This window comes from Balaenoptera musculus, chromosome 4, assembly GCF_009873245.2.
Source record: "Balaenoptera musculus isolate JJ_BM4_2016_0621 chromosome 4, mBalMus1.pri.v3, whole genome shotgun sequence".
NCBI classification, from domain to species: domain Eukaryota; kingdom Metazoa; phylum Chordata; class Mammalia; order Artiodactyla; family Balaenopteridae; genus Balaenoptera; species Balaenoptera musculus.
In genome coordinates this window covers 65,543,298-65,566,606 of record NC_045788.1, presented here as the reverse complement: position 1 = coordinate 65,566,606, position 23,309 = coordinate 65,543,298, and the positions used below count along the sequence as shown (strand labels likewise).

General features: G+C 39.3%; 1 protein-coding gene across 8 annotated transcripts in view; it reads right to left on the bottom strand.

The window, feature by feature from the left end:
- Positions 1-23,309, bottom strand: part of LOC118894686 (LIM domain containing preferred translocation partner in lipoma) — a 697,996-nt gene that overhangs the window by 371,300 nt on the left and 303,387 nt on the right. The gene's annotated exons all lie outside the window — the stretch shown is intronic.

Genomic DNA, 23,309 nt, shown 5'->3' with positions numbered 1-23,309 from the left:
TGCCATTTACCAGTTTTGTGACCTTAAGCAATTTACCTAAGGTCTCTGGGTCTTAGTTTGTCATGCAGTTGTTGTAAAGATTAAATGAGTTCATACATGTCAAGTGCCGTTCACATCTTAAGTATTCAATAAACAACAGCTACTCAATCATTACCTTGATCACAGTCTCAAAATAAATGCTTTGGATGACATGGTCAGTCAACTGAGTATGTAACTTTTAAAAGCATTTTGATTCAAAGTAAAAATCAGCTGCTGGGGGCTTCAATTAGATGGGGCACCTATGCTTCTTAACACAGGATGGTGCTAGGAATTAACTGTGAAGCATATAATTCTGCCCGAGCAGTTCTCAAACTTTAGCCTGTAGAGAACCACCTGGAGAGCTTGTTAAAACACAGGTTACTGGATCCCACTCCAGAGTCTCTGATTCTGTAAATCTTGGGTGAGGCCCAAGAACTTACATTTCTAACAAGTTCCCGAGTGATGCTGGCGGTGCTGATCTGAGGACCACACTTTGAGAACCACTGCTCTAAGTGCATCTCTAACACAACGAACACTTCAGAGGGTAAATAGTGTATATTTTATATGGTTATGGAGGCCATCCAAATAATGAGTAAGAGAAACCTGGACCAAAATGAAATGGAAACAGTAGCACTGCTTCTTCATATAATCCCGTATGCTACATAATAGTGTGACCCTCCTCATCACACTGATTCCGGTAATGCTGAGTCGAGACAGGCAGCATTCAGCAGTAAGAACTCCAGAAAATATGGCCTATTTTATCTAACAGAAATGTCACTTTATTGAATTTGGAGGAAAATGTTGAAAAGAGAAAAAAAAAATGCTTTAGTTCATGGTTGTGCATTCTTCTTCCCACTCATTGAGTTGAAGGGCTTACCTTTCCAAAAACCCATCTATCTCATCATATACACTCCTCCAGGAAGGCATCACTGATAACCCAGCTTATAGGATAATTGACTCTTCTTTGTCTAATTCTCTCTGACAGCAGGGTTCACAGGGTAACTCATTGTTGGTTCATGTGAATGGCTCTTCTCCCACGCTGCTCCATAAAATCTCTGTGCTAAGTAGCAAGCAGTCTAAGGAAGGCATGATCCCCAACCTCAAGAGGCTACAGTCTACTGGATAATATGACCTTCACATCTGCCTAGTGATATCAAATACACTTATGTTCTTTAAGACTCTGTAAAACCATATGGAGGAGGCAGATATTTAAACAAACAAACAAACCTTCCCTAAGAAGCTTATTATCCAATGGCTGATAGAAATACAATTCAACTTTTCTAACATGCAAAGCTAGGCTAAAACTCGAGTCTCATTATTATGTAAGAAGAGTCATCCACCCTACAGGTTAAGGACCGCGAGGAAAGGTGCCATAAAAAGCCATCTTTGGTGCAAACACTGTAGCATTCAAAATAGAGACAACATCTTCACAATTCAAAGTAGAACAATAGTTTGGCAACTGAGAGTATGGCAATGAATAAACAGAAAGTAAGGTGACAAAAGGAAACAAAGAGAGGTTTTCATGGTTCTAGCATACTCGGAGCAAAAAACATCAAGATAAAACTTCAGCACTAGGCTTGACACAGGCCTCAGTTTTTTCCTTCCTATTCCCTATCATCCCATCCTTTTCAGGCCTAGAACACTCACCCAAAGTTGATAATGTTTGGTCAACCCACATCTCTTTAAAGGAAACAGTCTTGCCCCCAGACCTTGTTGCCAAAAGAGCCATGTTTTGGACCATGGGACTCCACTTCACAGCACTGTGACCCACAAAAGCAAGCTGGACAGCCCATCTACAAACGGCCTGGTGAATCTCACCTTTGGTCTGTGACAAAAAGATGAGCTAGGCAATAAACCTTCTCTTACAAATATGAACTAAGCAACATGTGACAAAACTGCCATGAGGATGAACTGTGGTCATGATAAAACAAGAGGATCATGTTCATGGCTAATAATCAGAGCATGTAAGAAGATAAGATGCAATTATGGGAGAGAAGAGATTAATGGGAATGCAAATAATAGAAAAGAAGAGGATCAGAGAGTGAAGAAAGGAAAGGAAGAAGAAAAAGGGGAATAAAAAGGAGAGAGATATGGTCCCATCCTTGAGCCTTCTGGTGTCAGATCTCAACCACATGGATCCTTAAGATAAACTCCTTTATATGGAAATACCCCAAGTGGTCTCTGCTCCACAGTCAGCCTTACTGAAGCAGCCAGCACAAGACCCACTCATTCACAGGGATGACAGCAAGAGGTCAGGTCTACTTGTGACACCAACAGGCGTCACTTTTCCTTTCTGAAACCCAACTTTCACTTCTATAAAATGAAGGGTATGAACCTGCCAGGTCCTCTTTTATTTTTTTTTAAGCTCGAACATTGCATGAGTCTATAATGACATTTCACAGTTTGCCTACCACTATCTTTGCTGCCCACTCGCAACCAGACCCAAACCCACCAGAGTTAGGCCCACTCAGAGTTTAAGCCAACTCAGATGTAAGGAAGTACAGGGCCATGGTTAAAGTGGTCCGTGCTTAAGTACACACAAGCAGCCCCTTTGTTCACTGCTCTATTCAGAAGCAAAACATACACAAATAAGCGCACGCACACACACACACACACACACAATATGAGTTATTTCTACTGAATTCTAATCTTTATAAAATAAATATTGATAATGTACTCTTAAAGTAGTCCCTTAAAATTAAAAAGTCAATTTGTATGAGAATAGCTATATAATAACATAGAAAATACATACAGTATCTATCCATCGATAAAATAAGAGCCATAAAAATAACCATAATAAGATTAATTATTTGACAGTAAAAGAGACATTTGGCACACCTTTATTAAGCAGCAGAACCCTATGGGGAAAATAAAATCATACACGGAACCCCATTGTTTAAAACATATAAAAACAGAGCTGCTCTGGTTCAAGTACAAACAGGGAAGCGTACGGTTCCACCCACTGGGTTTTTCCCATTGCCCCCAATAAATGTCTGCTGAAGCAGTTCTATAAAAGATACTTGGAAAATCACTGCTGCTGATTTTCTGGGCGAGCTATAGAGGAAGAAACAGGATCCTTAGGGGAGCCACCTTGCCAGTCAGTCCACACACATAGTTTGGCAACACTATACCAAGCTGCCTTTTCTGCACTGTGTGTGCCTGTGTGTGTGTGTGTGTGTAAAAAGGAGATATAGCCAACTGAAATAGCTATAAAGATATCATCATATAGCGCCATGGAAACTTTCCCAGGAATGCTTTGCTAATACAATTAACACAAAATAATACAAGTATTAGAAGTTTTAAGAGGTAGAGAAAAAAAGAGTTTGGTTTGCCCTTAAGGAAATAATATCTGAGTGGGGAGGGGAAAGAACAATTATCGTTCGAACTTATGAAACAAATAGACTGACGAAATATTTTTGGTCCCTGCTGTAGCATGCAGTAGAAAATAGACCGTGCCAGGTATTTTTGCTATTGATTTTGTTTTAAAACCTCATGGAAGATAGTTTTCTGATTTTGTATTTTGATAACACAGGACCAATGGGTTGGGGCATGATAAATTCCAGAAACCACTTCCTCACACTCCCCAACAATGCAACAGAAATACCAGAAGCAAATATTCAAATACTTAGAAATGTGATGGTAACATTAGATATTGGTTCATCATTCTCACACCTTTTATCCTTGAATCCTTTCAGGACTCCTCAAAACGTTACCAAAATTGAAAACGAAGGAAAGCGTTCAGTTCCCATGTCAAGCATTCCATGTCAAGTAGCCAAAGTTATAAAGCCAAGGGGCTTGTCATCGAAGCAGATAAGGGGTAAGAAATTCCTTTAAACTTTTGTGTTTCTGAATCTGTGTGCTAAGCACCATCAACCAGGACTTACAGATAAGAGATGTTAGGGAACGTGTGAATAGATTATAGATGATTAGCATAGAAAAGGTAACTCAGGCTCATGAAATATTAGAACTGGAAGGGGAATTTAAGCAGTTATTCCAACATTTTCACTTAAATATAATAAAATGCCCCCAAAGAAGTGATTTAGATGTCAGCGATAATAATTCGGTGAAGGGACTGAAATCAGTCTAAAAATTGAACACCTTATACTGTGAAACATCTTCTCCAAAGCAAATATCTCATACATTATTTCAACTATTCTTCTTAAGAATCCATGAAATAAGCAGAAAGTTACTCTCATCCCATCTTCCAGATGTGGCAACTTTATGGAAGAGAGGAGCACAGACACTGTCTGAGGATTTCCAGCCTCACTTGTGGGACAAGATCAACAAAATTAAGCAAGGACTCCATCCTCCAACCGGTGGAGAATGCAATATGGACACAACAGGTGCAAACCAGTGCTACAGAAATTCCTAGAAGAGAGACACCAGAATGGATGGAGACACTTAGATTCATTGAAGTGGCATTGAAGACAGGAAGATCCTTAGCTAACATCTATTACAATATCATAATCGTACCAAAAAGGAAACAAAGGCCCAGAGAGCGTAAGTGATTTACTACTGGTCAAACAACCAAGTGATAAGGATGGCACAGGAAGACCTGAATCAATGCTTCCTTGCCCCAGTCCTCCCACTCAAAACTCACTGTCAAGTAAATGAAGACAGGATTGTAATTTTCTCCTAAGAAACTAGTAAGTACGCTCATGTCAGAAGATGACTGAATATTTAGAAATGTTGACCCAGAAAAGTGACACATTATCCACCCAGCGCAACCACAGAAATCCCTTTAGTGAATACTCAGGCGAATGTGTAGGCAAGGAGAGTAGAGAAACAACAAACTAGGCATTTTGTCTTGGTTCTGCCTTAATTCAGTAGGGTGACCCTGGTCGAATCATTTTCCCTTTCTAAGCCTGTGTTTTCTCAACAGCAAAATGATGGGTTTAGACCTGATCTTTATGTTTTCTTTTAGTTTAAAAGTTCTGTTATTCTAACACATTCATATAAATACAGCCTACCTAACATTATAAGGAGCTTAAAGTTTTTCATTGTTGTTGTTGTTTTTTTCCCTTATAGCCACTTACTGGAACCAAATTACTCTGTTTCTACTTAGTGTGAGTGTACTTTGATAGTCAACAATACAGAAGATATAGCGCAGATACTAACAAGATACAATTTGAAACACTCCTTTCAAAAATAGGGTTACTGATAACAACTTCAGAGAGGAAGCTGCATTCGGTTGTATTGTTTTCAGAGTCACTAGCTGACTAATGGAAATGGAAAAAGATAAGTGAGAGTGACAACATCCTAGCAAGCAAGCAGGAGGGGAAAAGGCAAAACACACGTCATGTCTTATCTCAAAGGCTAAGAATGGAAAAAGTATGGGGGAAATTACCTAAAATGGCAGGAATCATATTTTCTAACAATCAAAGATGCATCAGTTCCCTAATAATCATTCTAGATCTGTTCATCATTTTCTCTTGGTCAAACTCTCTGTTCCAAGACAGTTCTGGGAAATATCCTATGAACCTGCAGCATTGCTGGCCAGCTACCCAGTCCACTGTACACAGCCTGGGACACAGTTACCGCTGAGAACATGGAGAAAGAAAATCATAGCTCCCTCTCTCTACGCTGCCATTATCAACAGAGAAGTGCCTAAGTGTAGAAAAGCGCTTTCACAAATATCATCTCATCCAATTCTCCCAGCAATCATAGAGACTGGTAGCTATTATTCCTATTTTACAAAAGAGGATACCGAGGATCAGAGAATAAAAGACTTTTCCAAGTCACTCTGGTAGAAAACAGAAGAATTAAAATTAGGGACGCAAACATTTTGCTCTAACTCTTGAGCTCTAACTCTTGTACTTTCCATGACACTAGGCTGGAAATGTTAAAGGGGAAAGGTTTTCCCTTCAAACATGAAACGGAGAGTATAAGGGCCTCTTAGGTTACCATGAATTAGGTCACGGCTGCAGCTACTGTTAAAAGCCAAGCTCCGTTCCTCCCTCTCGCCTTCTATCTCCCCATTTAGCACAGTTTTCATTCACTTTTCCATAAATATTTATCAGATATTCACTACATATTGATATGAAGGACAGGAATTACTTTAAAGGAAAAAAAAAAAAAAAGGAGAAGGAATATCAGCAATTCTCTGTCCTCCAAGGGCTTACAATTCCATTCGAGGGGTTAGTTTGTCCACATATAACCGTACTATAGGGCTGAATACAGGCAGGTAAGTATTAAAGTATAAGAAACACAAGATGCTAGAGCAAAAAAATAGAAAATCAGAGAGGGCTGCATGGATGCAGTGAGAAGTGAGACGATCTTAGAGGGAGAAAAATATTTAAGACATATGCCACAGGAACATAAAGATACAGAAGGAAAACACTGCAATGTGCACTAGCGCTTGGCAAATACAAGTGTCCTTTTAGGTAAAAATAGAGGAGGATCAGACTCAGAGGATCAGCTGTGGTCAGATGATGCAGGTATGCAAACCCTATAGGCATAGAAGAAGCTTGGCTGGTATCCAGGGAACAGATATCCGGAGGATAAACATGGTCCTCATGACGAAAGAAGAGAGTGGGCAGGGGTCATTGTAACCTGGGACTTAGTGTTGATGTGGGAACAAACACATCGTATGAATCACATATATTTTGGGCCGTGCACAGACAATTCACATTAATGACACTCCCAGGAGGAATTCCTATTTTTACGAAAAGGTTACCATTGATAAAAAGTGAGTATGGGACCAGAGCAGAAAGTTGAATTCATCTTAATCAGGAATGAATGTGAGTCCGCAAGAAAACAAACATTTCTGCCTTCGACCTCGGGAATACAAATGAACAAGTGCTATGAAAAGTCTGTTATTACCCCCAACAGAAACTAAAGAAGCCAAAGGAGGCAAGGGATGATGCTGTCTCAAGCCTCAGCTTTCTCATCTCCACTGAAAAAGCCTTGCTCTACTCCACAACTCTGCTCATGCCTCTTCTCAGGCTTTCCTGAGAAATGTTTCCTTTTCGTAGACTATTCAGAGTCAAGCCATAATCAAATGGCTACTGTTTACTTAGTGATGGTTCAATACCTAGTCTCTATTAAAGAACCAGGACGAATAACAAGGAAATAATGAAAAACTGAATTTGTCATTTCTACCATTCCTGCCCTCCTCTCACCTATTGCATCGTGAACTTTCTTCTTTATGACACATTCCACTTAAAACAGTTCTAGATGCTCTGTCCCCAACTGTTGTTCAAAGTGGAATCCAGGCCCCCACTTGGATTTCAATCAAAAGGGTTTAAAGTAGTGAGATATCTCACCAAGTCATATCCCCTCTTGGTTTTAGTTCCCACCTATGAAATAGAAAAATAATAATACAACTCCCACAGGGATACTTTGAAAACCAGGTGGGCTAAGGTCTTGGGAACCATGTGCCCTGTAGAATGCTAAGGGTACAGTAGGTTCTTCTGTCAGTGTTGGCTCACAGGGTGTTTGGAAATGAGAGGATTGCAGGATTACACTAAGCGAATGGTAGGAGACCCTACAGATATTAAATCACAAGTCTTGGTCTCAGGATGAGGCTAGATTTTGGTGGTGAAAGAAAGACCTTACAAGAAGGAAAAGGCTGAGGTTTTGAAGGGACACTGAGCCGCCTCTGAGGACAGAAGCACCTCAGATGCCCATTAAAAGGGAAAATCCTTAGGCCCCCTCCCAGATTTACCAAATCTGAACTTTTGGGAGCAGGGCCTAGTGATCTGAATTTAACAAGCGCTTTGCAACCCCTCCCCTAATTCTTTCCCACACTCAATTTGAAATCTGCTGGCCTAGAATTTGGTTATTGGGCGCTAATGCAACTGCTAACAATAACTGGAACAATTTAATTAAAATCCCACAACTCTGAACACATTTAAGGAGAACTCTTTACTAATGTATTCTAACCCAATTCCCGGGGACAGGGAAAAGACTTTTCTCTCCCTCGACAGCTCTGTGTTCTCACCCACAGTGCCAACAGAGCAAACACAATCCACTTCACTTGTCCTCATCTGTAGAAATGGCAGCAGCATTTACCACCTTGAAGGGGCGCTGTGAGTTTCCATTTACTGGCGTTTATAAAGTCTTCTGAGTGTTCTCATAAATCAACTATAAATTGGCGTTATTCATAGCACCCTGTTGGAGCTTAATACATACTCAATTGAAAAGCAACGACAACAATACAGCGATATCCACAAATTAGCATTCATTATAGCAATGTATGATTCTCACCCTACCGTCACAATTGTATCAAAGCAGAGCTGTTTCTGTCTGGAGACTGTGGAGCCCCTCTCATTAATGAGGAGTAATCTTTGCTCAGTGGTATCCACATTTCCTCCAGTAAAGTTCACATTACACTGGCCTCAGAGTTCTGATTTTTCAGAGGAATTTCCCATTTGGCAAACACTAGGATAGAAAGCATATATCTCTTTCCTGAAGAAAGTCAGGATCCTGCAAAGCATCTTGGACCCCTCCATTTCCCATCTCCCCCCCTTCCAAATGGCTCTGGACTCCAGCTCCCCTTCACCATGGTCATGGCTACCACCCCGTTTCAGGCTCTGGTCTGCCTCACGAAACTCTTGCAGTTGACTCCAAACCATCCTACCATTGCCACTTCTGACCAGTCAAGGCCTGCTATATTATAGAAAGCCATCTAAATGGAGACCAGGTGATTTTATTCTCTTTCATAAAGTTCTTTATTGTTCCCTAATGATAACTAGGATAGCCTCAGATTGGGAAAATCCCCAAACTGTCACCTAAACAGCTCAAGAGAAGTAATTCACTTATTTGAATTAGGGCAGCGGCTGTAAGGCACTCAGGGAAAGAAAGAGAGCAGAGAGAGACACTCAGGCAGAAGGAACTGCTTGAGCAAAGGGCTGTAACACTAGGTGTCTCTTTATCTATGTAGTTCAGAGTTCAGCTTTCTCCAGGGGCATCATCTGGTAGCCGGCCAAGACTCCACTGATGGAGGTGTCTCCCTCCCCTCTCCCTGCCTTCTCTGCCCTGTCTCTCAGGCACCAGAGCACATCTTGCCATCCTCGGTTTTGCTGACTACAGTCTCCTCCTCTGCATGAGCCTTTGACATGCATAGTTGAGGTTGAGGAATCTGTGCCTAGTGGGTTTGAGGTTTCATCAAGAGAAAAAGAAGGAACTTATGTGATTTCACTGAGTAACTATTTTCACTACAAAAAATTCCCATATTTATTTTTTTCCCTTTTTGAAATGGCACTAAGGAGATACATGCCAGACTGCCATGAACAGGGTTGTACTTTCCAAACAGTAGCAAGGACTAAAAATAGAAAAGCTTGATTTGCTCAAGATGTATATAATATAACTTCCTCTCCCGTTTCCTTTCCCCACCATGCTGAGCCAGTGCACAGAAGTGTACATTTTGGACCCTTTGAGTGTTTACAAAAGCATCAAAAGGGTGATAAGCCTATGTATAGTACATACTACACAGAGGTTTCCAGAGAATTCTTATTGCCAAGACAAAGAATGAATCAATCAATCCACAAATATCTACCAAATATCCCTCAATGAGATAAACACTATGGGTGATACAGGAATGTGAGCTGTGATCCAACCTTCAGACAGTTTCTAAAAGGGGAATGACAAGAGAATAATAGATAGCATTCAAATCTGTGAGTCCAGAACTTCCAGTTTGGATGGGGGTTGGGGTCACCTCTCCTACGGTGTCACCCTGGGCAGTTAACTCAAGAAATCTGGGCACCCATTTCCTCATCACAGGAAAGATGAACTGGATTATGATCCTTTCGAAGCTGAGGCTCTAGGATTTGTGATGTTAAGTGATTTCTACAGGTCTCCCCCGTGTCGTATTTTGATTCTGGCTTTATGATATAGAGTTTGGAGGCACATGATATAATTACATCAGTCCACAAACAGGCATATATCCAGTGGCAGCAAAATGAAACATAATTAACTGATTTATCCATTAACTGATTCATTGTAGCCTTTACTATGAACCAGATACTACTGGATACTCTATACTCTTTACCTTAACGAATCCTCAGAATAACTTTTCTAAGTGATCATTCCCATTTTGCGTGTGAAGATAACTGGTAACACAACTGGTAAGCAATAGAGCAGAGCTTCCTGGCACTAAACCCTAGGTTCATGTCACTGCACCACACCACCCAGTCAATAGAGTCAGGATGCAAAGAAGGGAGAGATGGGGATGACACATCTGGCGGTGTCAGAGGGTACGAATTAGGCTTTTAAAAAATGGGGAGGATTCCTGATCAGCTGAGAGCTGAGGATACTTCAGGCACCAAGAAAGACACAAGGAGAATTAACTCACATGGGAAACTGACAGTGACGCCATCAGCCTCGCAAGAGCAAAGATGAAAAGAGCACAGTGGGAGATAAGGTGTACTTTAAAGGATGAGGTAGGTCTTGGAGTACTCTGAAAATCAACTAAGAGAAGAAATTTAGTGTGACAGTCAAAAAGAGCCATAGAAGGAAAATAACATTTTTCGAAGACTCATCAGTTAGGGAAATGCAGCTGGAAGGGAAAAAAAACACAAAGCAATGAGTCTATTGTGATATGGAGAAGGAATGAACTAGGACATCGAAAATGAAGAGACTAGAGCAAACTTGAGAGTCATTTTGAACCAAAAAAAAAAAAAATCAGATGTTGGTGATAGATATATTTAAAAAGTAAGACACATCAACAGTGACCACAGAGTTTAGAATTTGGGAGCCAAGAAAATATGGTGGTACCTCTAACAGAATGGAAGTTTTGGGGGAAGACGTGAGTAGAATTTGTACACCTATTGAATGTGAAGGTGCTCCCTGTGGAAAGATTTTCTATGGATAAATGGCACAATAGTTGTCAAAGAAAGACACAGTGCCAAGAGTCGTAACCAGTCCAAGTCATTAAATAGACAGGGATGGAAGTTGACTCTGTGAGAGTTGTGACTTCTACTGAGAGAAGACAGAAGGTCAAAAGGGAGAACACTGAGTGGGCACCTAAAAGATTAGGGACAGAAAAAAAGAAAAAGGGAGTTCTAAGAAAGAAAAGGAATAGTTGCAGATCTAGCAAAGGAACCAAGGAGGTTTTTTTTTTTTTTTTTTAATATTTATGTATTTATTTGCACTGGGTCTTAGTTGCAGCAGGCGGGCTCCTTAGTTGTGGCTCATGGGCTCCTTAGTTGCAACACACATGTGGGATCTAGTTCCCTGACCAGGTATCGAACCCGGGCCCCCTGCATTGGGAGCATGGAGTCTTAACCACTGCGCCACCAGGGAAGTCCCCCAAGGAGGTTCTTTTTAATGAAAATTGAAGGAGGAAGCAAGGAGGTTCAAGTCATCAAGAGCGTTCTTTGCCCGACAGAGGTAGAAGAATGTCTCAGAAAAATAACAGTCATTAGCCAATCAGGGATTGGGTGGGGGTGGGGGTAGGTGGTAGCAGATGCATGCAAGAGCCATTTCAATAGAGTTGAAATGACTTAAGTTCATGGTAGGACTGTAACTTAAAATCAGAGAGAAACATGGTGGAGGGGAGGGGAGACAGCCTCATTTGCTGAATCTGTAACTGCGGAAATAGTTTTCTGTAGTAGTTGCCATGCCCGAAAACTGGTTTCTGTCCCCACTGGGTCAGAAAAGAAATACTAAAGTGACACGGTATGGCTTTCAATGAGCTAAAAGGAAATGAAAACAATACCATAGGCACATTTCAAGTTACAAAATGGCTTGATTTAAAATGATAATAAAAATGATGAAGTTCCCTGAATATGCACAGTGAAATATTCTTCTGGTTGCTGTTATTTTTTATTTAATTGTTTGATCATCTCTCAATGGAATACCTGAGTCTGAGCCAGCCAGGTCCTCTGTGCAGTTCTGAGACAGGTTTTCTGAAGTCAGGACCCTGACTCTCAAGGGCACATATGACGTGAATCCTTAAATCTGTGTTCAGGGGACGGTTTGCCATGCTCTTTTCAATACACATCATACATCAAATATACCATTGAAGGCCATTCAGTTAATCATTGCTCTAAATATATAATTTCTAATAGAAAGAATTAAAGCTCAAGGATGCTAAAATAATGTTATGAAAAATACATATTTTAAGGTAAATCCTTTAATTACTGATTCAGAAAGTGCTATCAAATGGGTTATTTTCATCTGACTGTCCAAAAAAAAAAAAAAAAACCCAGAAGATGAGAGAAATAGAATTATCATTCTAGTTCTATGACTGAAAAATTGAGAGATCTGGCTCTTAGAGATGATCCTCCCCAAATCACATATCATATGGATGTGTCATCTACAGGTCAAAACAGAAGGTGGTTTTAGGATAGGCACAGACTCCTTTAAGCACTAAAGGGAATGAAACAAACTATGGGGAAAGGAGGGCGTGTCTGGGCTCTGGCTCTTGCTCTCCCTCTCTCCCTCCCTCTCTCTCCTTGTTTACACCAGGTCCTGCCAATTTTACTTTTTTCTACAGTAATAAAAATTGACATCTTTACTGAAGTTTACTGACAAAATAAATATAAAAACAAACAAAAAATTTGGAAAAAATTCCATTTTAAAGGTCTACAAGCAACTTTCCTGTATTTTAATGTCAAAGTACAATCTTCCAATCTGTAAAGATGCAGACAATTTTAAAAAGGCTAAAGACAATATTGCAATAGAGGATTTTACAACCAAACTCATAAAAGCATGGGCTACCAATTAATGAAATTACTTGGAGAGGAACATGACAATTGGTGTTTTGTGTCCTTCATTGAAAAACAGTATAAAGGAAGAGTAACAATAAAGCAGTGCGGCCAAAAGAGAAAGAAATGGACTGGCATGACTCAGAAAAAGGTAGGGTCTCGTTCCTGCCCCAAGACACCTAATACTATGGAAACCTGGACTATTACCTAACTCTCTGAGCCTCAGTCCCTTCACTAGCACAAGGTGGAGAATTATCCCTACCCTTCCCCTTCGTAAGTTATTTAAAGGCTCAAGTGAGATAAAGTATATGAAAGTCTTTCATTAAAAACAAAACAACAAAACAATGTCAATTTTGGAATTTATGAAATTTACAGGGTAAGAGCCTTGGACAGGTCAAACTCACAAAAGTTAATGATAAAATAATGATAATAATAGCTTAACCCCTCAAGGATTCATATAAGTACTGCATGCAATAACATATTTTCAGTTTTAAATACCTGACTTTTGAATGGATCAACCCAAATTAGCTATGCACAGAAAATCTCCCTAAAACATTAGAGTTTCAAAAATAAAATATGAGTTAATGCCCTCGGTTTTTGGTTTTGGCATCCTCTATGCCCACTTTCACCCCTTCTTTCGGATCAAGCTGTTTTGTGCTCATGTTGAGTGGATTACGGAAATTACAAAGGAACTAAAGGATCTGTGAGCCCAATAGGGCTTCCTTACCAAATCCATGGATAAGAAGTACATGGTACAATTGGTGAGGGGATTGTCAGGGAATATGCTGGAGGCTGGGATGGAAGATGTGCTTATTTCCACTAAAGAATTACAAAGAGATAAAGAAGTTGTGGTCCTTAAGTACAATGGAATATCACTCAGCCATGAAATCAATGTCATGAGGCTAGTAGCAGCATGATGAGTGGATTTAGGTACGACGATTCTAAGTGAAATAAGTAACACAGAAAAGGACATTTCTCATAAGGTATCACTTATAGAGGGAATGTAAAAACCGTTACACTGGAACTGAATAACAAAACAGAATACAGTCACACATGCAGAAAACACACTATGGCTGCTTAACGGGAAAGGTGAGGTGGGGTGATACATAAAACAAGGGTTTCAAATTAGCTCAGATACCGTTCCATAAACCCAATATGTAATACACAAGACCTACTCCTTGCTCAGAGAACTGGACTCAACATGCCCTATTCACCGCACAAGAATATATCTGACTAGTAATAATCTTAAAACCTATGTATTGATATCTCTCTGTTAGTGTGTCAAGTGGGTGTAAAGCGGCATAAACACAGCAGTGAAAAGCAGCTAAACCCCATTATAAAAATAAATTACTTTTAAAAACCCATGAAACAAAAAAAAAAAAAAAAAAAAAAGAATTACAAAGAGAGCTATCTTGGTGGCCCCTGGCCACTAACCATAAACACATATTGTTGATGACTTTGGCTGCTTTTTGAGAATTTAAAATGATCTGCCTTCTCTCATTTGTAGGGATTTGATACTAAGCCAAGAGGCTTAAAAGCCCCCCAAATGCATTTTGTTTTTGTTTTTATCCATTCAAAAATAAATCACTGCTTCCATGAAACTTGTTGTGAAATCTAAACAAGCTGCCTCAAATCTTTGAGGCTTAATTTTGTTTGTATTTGTTAAATTAAATGTGTGCTATTCTTACTTATGAAGATCAAATTCAATAATATAAAGTATTTTGCAGTTTGTAAACAACTATGAAGTTATAAAAAGCTAATATTTTATTACTGGTAATAACAACTTGGGGCATTGAATTTTAGAGTCATAAGAGAGCTAAGATTATTTAATTCAATCATTTTGACGAAAGAGCTTGTGGGAGTATTTCTTTGGTAAAAAGCCTTAAAATCCTCAAGCATGTAAGAGCAAGGGATGGCATCATTAGTGAACCTTGGGGAGGTGTGGTACAAAGCAAAGGACAGCAATAACTATGCCAGAACTCAGCACAGAGACCAGTTAACCCAGAACAGTGTAACCATAATAGCACCAATGGTAAACATTTACTAAGCTCTAGGCTATGGCAGGCTCATATGATATTCTCTATGTAACCTCACAACAACCCAAAGAGGTAGGTACAACAATTATTCCCATTCTACAGATAAGCAAACAGGGGCATGAAAAGGTTAAATAACATGATCATAGTCACATAGCTAGTGAGTGGGGAGCCACGTGTGACCCCAGGTAGTCTGGATCAGCACTTAAAGCGTTCGCCATCATACTATGTTGTCCCTGAAGTTTTACTTGGCCTAGATGATGCAATCAGGGAGGGCTTTTCTGTGGTGGCGCCCTCAAGGGCAGCAGCGTGAGCCTGAGATAAATAGCAAAAGATAGCAATATCTGAGCTGACTTCAAACTGCCTCGACAAAAAAGGTGAGGGGGTGGTGGAGCCTCTTAGAAAAGGAAGTTTGGGGTACATACTGAAAGCCAGTCAAAACAGCAGTGAAATCACTTAATGAGTTCATTCCTTCTAATAAAAGGTACTTTGCCACAATCCCTGACACTCCTGGTGACATAGTCATAGAAAGGCATGAATGGGGAAAAAGTGAGGGAGGAAACTGAGAACTCAAGCAGAGAACACCCCGCAGAAGGGCTGGCCACAGCCTACTGCTGCTCTCACTGGGCATATATGTACAGCATGTAAGACAGGGGCTTTGCTACCCGCCAAGGGATCTTCACAACTAATAAACAGCCTTGATGCTTGCTGTTCTGCTCTTGGCATGTGTATCTAAGGGAAACCCGCTCCCTGGCCTCCCACACAGTGACGACTGGATGCACACACCCTGTGGTTGACCTGATATTTAAAGGACTATATGTTGAGGTAGGTTCCCTCTATGCCCACTTTCTGGAGCGTTTTTCTCAGAAATGGGTGTTGAATTTTGTCAAAAGCTTTTTCTGCCTCTATTGAGATGATCATATGGTTTTTACTCTTCAATTTGTTAATATGGTGTATCACATTGATTGATTTGCGTATATTGAAGAATCCTTGCATCCCTGGGGTAAATCCCACTTGATCGTGGTGTATGATCCTTTTAATGTGCTGCTGGACTCTGTTTGCTAGTATTTTGTTGAGGATTTTTGCGTCTATGTTCATCAGTGATAATTGGGCTGTAATTTTCTTTTTTTGTGATATCTTTGTCTGGTTTTGGTATCAGGGTGATGGTGGCCTCATTGAACGAGTTTGGGAGCGTTCCTCCCTCTGCAATTTTTTGGAAGAGTTTGAGAAGGACAAGTGTTAGCTCTTCTCTAAATGTTTGATAGAATTTGCCTGTGAAGCCATCTGATCCTGGACTTTTGTTTGTTGCAAGATTTTTAATTATAGTTTCAATTTCATTACTTGTGATTGGTTTGTTTAATCACTTCATTGTACAGCAGAAACTAACACAACATTGTAAAGCAATTATACTCCAATTAAAAAAAAAAAGTGGCAAGTAAAGGACTGTATGGTTTCTGATATAGATAAAAGATAAAGTTTGGACTACAAGCGAGCTAAGTCTACCAGAACAGCAGATTCAGAGCGGCCCCAAAGCACATTTTCTCCCTAAATTCAGGTGTATATAGCATTTATAATTTGAGAGTACATCATCACCACAAAATTAAAAATAAAGAAAGGAAGCAAGCAATAGGGATTCTTCCATATGGTAGAACTATTGAAAAAGAATACCAATATGAAGAATGGGGGGAAAAAATCCAAAACCATAAAATAGGAGTTCCATAAGGGAGAAAACGGCAAATGAAAAATTAAAACTCATTTTCCCAATATCACAAGAAAATCCCCCTTAGCTAAATAAATAAAAACTTGACTCCTCAGATCAAACAGATTCACTGAATACTGAGTAGAAATATTGGGGTGAGGGTGAGGGAAGCTGTATCTAGAAACAGTGTAGTAGAATTGCTGAATCCCACAAACAAAGCTTACAGATCAAACAAGAAAAAGTTACTAAATTGGAAAAAGAATCAGACTGGCATCAGATTTCTCATCTGTAACACTAAAGACTGAATGATACAAAGTAATAACATAGAAATCTTTGTTGAATATTGAGGTAAAGAAAATTTGACCCTAGAATTCTACTTGCAGCCAAACTTTTACTTAACAATGAAACCAAAAAAAAAAGTCATTTTCAGATATGCAAGGACTTAGAAAATATATCATCCATGTAGCCTTTCCCAAATAAATAAACAAATAAGTAAATAAATAAATAAATATTTTATAAAGTACTGTAGGAGGAATTAAACAAAAAAAAAAAAAGGACAAAGAAGAACCAGTATGATGAATTCAAGAAAAAGAAATAACAAACAAGAAACAATGCAATAAACAAAAGCTATAGTTTATTAATAATGTGACGGTACAATTTAATGTGAGAAATAATTCTTTAAAAAGAGGTGTTATAAAGTTTAAAATATTGCAACACATTCTCCAAACTGTGTTAATAATACTTTAGATGAGGCAGGAAAAGGAATGCTCAAATTTCATAGGGTGTATATATTGGGAGTGGGGCACATATGCATATCATAATTTTTCCTTGATAGAGAAACATGTTTGAAAACATTTACTCCATATTGTTCGATTTACTTACATTACTAAGAAAAAAACATGCATTATTTTTTAGATGTACAAAAAATAAATAAATGTATTTCAGCTTTGAAGGAATCACTAAGATTCTTGATGGGAAAGACAAAATGGGATAAAAACTTCCACTGACTCGGAAAGAACCAACTTAAGTTTCACTTAATTTGGGCACAGGAAATTTTCTGAAATATGCAAATATTGTAAATTACTCCCAATAAAGAAACTCAGGAGCTAAAGCAAATCTAACCTCATTGGTTATCTCAACACACAACAGAACTGACCGCAACCTATTTCCCTCTAAGACTTTTCTTGCCCAGCAATCAGCCAAACTTTCACTGCAGAATACATGCATGTGTCCTAGATTATTTCAAAAGAGTAGCAGCAGTGGTAATTGAGTTGATATGGGTGAATGAGCATGCGTGTGTACACATACTCCGCTATCGATCCCGGGGAAAGGGTTTACCTTTTAAAATAGATTCTTAAAAAACAAGGAAGAGAAACTGTGACATTCATGAAAAAGGGTCAAATTACTGAATGAAACACTGGAATACTCCCTATCGGCTGTGGCCTGCTACTTTCAAAGAAGTTTTTTATAAGTCTAGACACCAAAAATATCTCATTTCTCATCTGAATACCCAATCGGAGGATGATTCAGAGCGAAAGGCAAACAGGAAAACTCCGACATTCGCTTCTAGAAAGTCACACTGCCCGGAGGCTGTGACATGCCTAAGAACCCACCAGCCCTGCTAAACATACACTCCTCTACATGTGTGGACCGTAAAAGGAGGAGATAATCATGAAGCAAGCTGCTGCTGCTACTGTTGTTGCCAGGGTCACAAACAACCCTACAAATCAACTAGGGGCCCTCGCTAACACAAGACCCAAAGGAACAAGGCAAAGGGCCAGGAAGAAATAAGCATCACGGTCACTCCTCTGGTATGTTTTCATGGATCAAGATATTCTTATATCCTCACTACACAGGAAGGATAAGCACTTCAGAGTGGATTAAAGCTTTTGCTGAGCATTTTGGTTTTGCTCTGGCAATACTGCATCTCTGCTCTTAATTTTTGTAGACTGGATCTCCTTTTTCACCCAGCCTCTTCCTTCCTCACCCCACTACCAGGTAGCAGAAGGGATGACTTCTATGGTAGGGTATGTCCAAACCATACAAAGCAAGGCCTGCTGCCTATTTCTGTGAGCTCATGAACGAATGTGCCCATGGCTGGGGGCCTGAGTTCTCTACGTCTACAAGTAAAATTCTGTCATTCCGTACCTGTCATCATGATAGCACTAGAGTAAGGGTCACAGGACACAGACTTCAGTTCTGTGATGTTTCAGTACTGAAACATCAATAGATTTTTAAGCTATTATTGATAAATGAAATATATAAAATGAGTAAGTAGATAAATGACTACAGTCCACCATTCACCCTACACATCTATGAGCTTTGAAATTGTTTTCACAAGAGTAGAAATGACTTAGTCCACAAACTTTTGGACCCTGACTTTAAGACAAGACAATAAAGGATTTCAGAAGTTTCTCCAGAAACAGACTCATAGACATAGAGTACAGACCTGTGGTTGCCAAGGAAGGTTGGGGGAAAGCGGAGGGAGGGATGGATTGGGACTTTGGGATTAGCAGATGCAAACTAATATATATAGAATGGATAAACAACAAGGTCCTACCTTATAGCACAGGGAACTCTATTCAATATCCTGTGATAAACCATAATGGAAAATAATATGAAAAAGAACATATATATAACTGAATCACTTCACTGTACAGCAGAAATTAACACAACATTGTAAATCAACTATACTCCAAATCAACTATACTCCAATAAAATAAATTTTTAAAAATTAAAAATTAAAAAAAAAAAAAGAAGTCTCTCTTCTTCCTTCTCTTTTCAACAAACTCTGGGCATTTCCCCAAGTTCAGTGAATAGCTCACATGACACTGTTTTCATGCTCTCCTCAGAAAAGTGACCTCTTTCAGGAGTTTTATGGATCACCCCCTTGAGAGAGACACCACCTCTCTCTCTCCTGGCCGGGCAGTTCCTTTGAATGCACATCATTTTCTAAGAGGGTAGGAAGAAAATCAGTATGAGGAAATCATAAAGGGACAAATTTCAGTTCAATAAGAGAAAGACATTTGTAATACCTGGAGTAACCAGCAATGGATGAAACAGTCTGTTTTCTGAGGTGGAGGGGCTGGAGTTACCCTAGCAAAGGCAGTCATCTGCCTGAAGGAATGGAAGAGGTGATGGGAAATGGAAAGGTAAAAGCCCAGGAGCACAGACACGTAAAAGCAAGCCACGCTCTGGGTCACAAAGAGCGAGGCAGAGTGAGGAGATGTCAGCTGGTGGTCATGAAGAAAAAGTCAAGCAAACATGTCATAAAAAGAGGAAGTTAAATATCGGGCACCTGAACTCAAAGCCATCAGGTATCAGCAGGTAAATCCCTGAGGAGCTCAAGGAAGTCTACCAGACAACTCAGAGCTATTTGCATAGGGCTTCCCACAAGGGCAACACGTTTTGTCTGATGGTGTGTTAAAAGCACCACTTGGCACCCAACAACAGACCTGGGGATCTCAACCTTATATTTCAATAATAACAAATACCTGTAATGATTTCAGAATATTCTTCAGAATATTCTGTATTCTTATACTTGTTGCTTTATTGCCTAAAATTCCATTCCCCCATTTGAAAATTAAGATCCTAATTAGCCATCAAAGTTCAGTTCAATTGAAATTGTTTCCAAGAATCCTTCTTGCATGTCTCTAGACATAGTTAATTTATTTCCCCCACCCTCTACCTCAACATAGGACTAAGATTGTGCTTCCGATCAAAGCATGATGACTAAGGAATAATTTACTACGAAACACCTTAATTTAGAAGTTGGGTATATATGCATCTTCCAAGCTTGAATCGGAGGTTGTATCTGATCTATTCCTTGGCCTTCAACATTGCCTCAGCTGTAGCAGTCACCCATAAACATTTTGTTAAACTGAAAAAAAATTAGGAGAGTCAAATGACAGAAAAGGCACTTGAGTTATGATCTCTAATTCCCTTGCAAACCTGAAATTCTATGACATATTCTCCCTCTCTAAAACTTCTCTAAACGATGCTATATGCCTGCCCACTGGCTGGCTGAAATAGAAAGGAATTACCAACTGTGGCATGAGATCAAACAAAGCTAACAGTTCCAACGTTGAGACTCAGGGCACTAGACCCATGATGACAAGTTCTAAGGCTATAAACCCCAGCATATGTGTCTGACCTATAGAAGTTATTCAACTTATCATGAATGAATGAATAACAAATGAATGAATGAAGTGACTGCTAAATGGTCACCCCAAACCTTACAGCCACTATGCTCGAACCGATACTGACAGAAGAGAAAATCTCTCATTGATTTTCCAAGATTCATCTTTTCCCACAAAAATGAGAATTCTCAAAACAAGAATTCTTGACACTAAATATTTGCCTTTTGCAAAGGAAAAAGAAAAAAGTTTACAGCATGCATCAGAAATTCAGAGACAAGCAAAACTCCAACAACACCTGGTCCTTCCAAACAAAAGCATGTTACCCCCTCATCGGAACCTCAGAGTCTTGAGAGGCCTGAAGCAAAATCACGTGCAAAGTGAGAGGAAGGACAGATAAAGAGTCAAGATTTCTCAAAAGAGTTCTGTCAGAAACTATAGGATCCACATCTTCTTGGGTCTCAGTTTCCTCACTTATGAAGAGAGGGAATTAATTCATTCAGCAAGTATTTGAAAAGCTGTAACCAGATGCCTGGCACCAGGTTTGGACTCAATGATCTCTTAGGTCCCTTTCAGCTCTGAAAAACTTATAATTCTTAGAGTCACACTTAATAGAGGTTCTTTTGGCTCTGACCTGAAGATCTAGCTGGAAACATAAACAGATTTCTACATAAAAACACACATTTACCAGCTAATATTTGGACTGGGCAACAGGAGTTTTCACCATTGGCTGGGAGAAAAACATGCAGAATTTTCTCCTGTGATTACATTACTCTGAGTTCCATCGTAGCTCAAATCTAAAGTTGGGGCAAATATGGCCAGAGTGGGACCAAGCCTCTATCACATCACATCACCACCACACAAGGAAAGGACATGCCCATTTTCTTCTTCTTTTTTTTTTTAATTTATTTACTTTATTTATTTATTTTTGGCTGCGTTGGGTCTTTGTTGCTGCACGCGGGCTTTCCCTAGTTGCAGTGAGAGGGGGCTACTCTTCCTTGTGGTGCACGGGCTTCTCATTGCGGTGGCTTCTCTTGTTGCGGAACACGGGCTCTAGGCACGTCGGCTTCAGTAGTTGTGGCTCGCGGGCTCAGTAGTTGTGGCTCGCGGGCTTAGGTGCTCCGCGGCATGTGGGATCTTCCCGGACCAGGGCTCGAACCCGTGTCCCCTGCATTGGCAGGCAGATTCTTAACCACTGCGCCACCAGGGAAGTCCCTGCCCATTTTCTTTTGAACTTGCCAACAATCTTCCACATATTCAATAACAACACACCTCTCCTACCAGATCTGCCCTTTTCCATTTGGCAAAATCTGTTTTATTTTTTTATCCTTCTTCCTTCTGTTTTATAGAACATAAGCCAACATGGCAACAAGCTTTTTGTTTATTTCCTTCCTTTTCAAAAACAAAGTCATAGCTTGGATATAGTTAACAGGACAAGATCTATACAGAAAAAGACTTCTTATAATTTTATGAAAGCCCCAGGTTTGATTTTTCTTAATGAAACCCTTGGCAAGCCTTATTATTATTCTTGTTGCTGTTACTTTTATATGGTGACAATTATAACATCAAAATATCTATAAGGTGAATATAGTTTAGTACATTCAAATCCATCTGTATTTCATTTAATTATTAGAGGTAGAAACAGTTATCTTATCTTTAATTACAAGAAAAGTGGGCCTTAGGGTGACCTGGTCGAGATCATGTGACAAGAATAAGCTGCTCAACTAGTATCAAACACAACTCTTCTGTCACAAGGTCAAGCAAACTTTTCAGAACTCAGGACTTTAAATGCTTACAAAATAGTTACATAACTATTCAAGAAAGAAGATAGACTAAGCAAAGTGTTTAATTGCATAAATTAAACAATATGCAAAGAACAGCCCTTACTAACATGTAAGTTTCATAAGGGCAGAACCCTGTTTGTCTTTTTTGATATATAAAGGTGCCCACACAGAGCACAGAAATATTTGTTGAGTGAATTAATCATTTCTACCTTTGTCTCCTCTAACCTGAAATTTAAGAGAAAAAAAGTCACACAATGAACTGAACTATTTAAGCAGTTACTTTCTATGGCTTTTCCTCTTTAAAATTTATTATGGGAAATCTTAAACATGTACAAAGGTAGAACAAATAATGAATTAAACCTCCATGCACCCAACAATTATCAACTCATAACTAATATTTTCTCACCTATATTCTCACTCAGTAGCTCCCTACTCTTACGATTCTTTTTTATTGGAGTATAGCTGATTTACACTGTTGTGTTAGTTTCAGGTGTACAGCCAAGTGAATCAGTTATATATATATATATATATATATGTATGTATATATGTATATATATATGTATATATATACGTATATATACACATACCCACTCTTTTTTAGATTCTTTTGATTTTAAAGCAAATACCAGGCACTATTCCACTTCATTGACCAATCCTGCCGACATTTCTCTAAAAAATAAGGATTTTTTTCTTTGACATATCTATAGTAACATCATCACCCCTAAAAATATGACAATAATTTTATGACAATATTATTTAGTCTTCCTTCCTGACATAACTGGCATTTAACTGCCTAAACAGTGGCAGCTGGTCACCAGTGGCTCTACATGAACACAGGCTGAGAACTTTTACTGTTGCTTCTGAATCTAGCCCTGAGTCACTTTGCTATCAACACCCCCTGGAGCACAAATACGTCTAAACAGTCAATACATACCATACTGTGCATGCCTGACCTCACTCAGAAGAGAAAACCTAAGAAATTTTGCTGT